We start from the raw sequence: 1,112 nt of genomic DNA, 5'->3' as shown, positions 1-1,112 counted from the left end.
AATTGAAAGTGAAATAGTCATCTGGTTTAGCCAATTTACTTTTCTTTAGGAAAAATTTATTACTATTGATTGCATGTTACCTTGTTATTTTATCCATGGTATGACAATAGCATGAGTAATTGTTAAATCCCTGGTTTTTGTTAGGTTTTGTTTACTAATGGAATTTGTAGTTACTATACTTGCCAAATGGATTTCCTTTTTTGGCCCTTCCTTCAGGATCTCATGGTTCATGTTGTTTTTTGCTCAAGGCTTCGGCTCTTTACTCAGTCAGTACTGGTTTATTCCATTGTACAGTGTACATTTCTTTTTTTTTTTTTTTTTGAAAAATAAAGTGTTTTGATTATTTGTTATCTCCATAACTTTTATTTTTAAAATATGAATCCGTGCCATAAAATATAGTTAGAATATATTCATTATATCACTAAGTCAAACAATAACAAGTACAAGTTTCATATATATTTGCAAATTTCATGTATATTTATTGGAAAGATTGTACTGCACGGCACTGTCACACGATAGGACTAAAGATTGTTCAATTAACAAAATTGAAAGGAAGAAAATGAGAATATGAAAAGAACACCATATAAAACAATAAAACAAAATCAAATGGTTTCAGAAATGAAAATACATCACAATGTTTCAGAAATGAAAATACATCACAATGTTTCAGAAATGAAAATACATCACAATGTTTCAGAAATGAAAATACATCACAATGTTTCAGAAATGAAAATACATCACAATGTTTCAGAAATGAAAATACATCACAATGTTTCAGAAATGAAAATACATCACAATGTTTCAGAAATGAAAATACATCACAATGTTTCAGAAATGAAAATACATCACAATGTTTCAGAAATGAAAATACATCACAATGTTTCAGAAATGAAAATACATCACAATGTTTCAGAAATGAAAATACATCACATAGTTTCAGAAATGAAAATACATCACATGTAAAAACCAAATACTGTTTTGTTGATTCAAAATTTTCCATGTGAAACTAGAGACAACAGCTTCTTTGCTGTAATAGCAGGATGGCTTGCAACAAAACAGTTTAAAGAAAACCAGATGTATTAATCATGGTGAATAAAGCCTATTGACAAAAA

General features: G+C 28.1%; 1 protein-coding gene across 4 annotated transcripts in view; it reads left to right on the top strand.

The window, feature by feature from the left end:
• LOC122262659 (serine/threonine-protein kinase VRK1) overlaps positions 1 to 1,112 on the top strand; it is a 95,494-nt gene extending 94,382 nt beyond the window's left edge. For all 4 annotated transcript variants that reach the window (XM_043030754.2, XM_043030752.2, XM_043030753.2 and 1 more), the window contains one exon: positions 1 to 1,112. This exon is cut by the window's left edge and continues 1,697 nt beyond it. The gene's annotated coding sequence lies outside the window, so the exon portion shown is untranslated.

This window comes from Penaeus japonicus, unplaced genomic scaffold, assembly GCF_977035675.1.
Source record: "Penaeus japonicus unplaced genomic scaffold, GWHDUDI00000001_assembly GWHDUDI00000007, whole genome shotgun sequence".
Classification (NCBI taxonomy): Eukaryota; Metazoa; Arthropoda; class Malacostraca; order Decapoda; family Penaeidae; genus Penaeus; species Penaeus japonicus.
The sequence above is the reverse complement of the archived record's forward strand: the minus strand, read 5'-3'. Positions and strand labels throughout refer to the sequence as shown.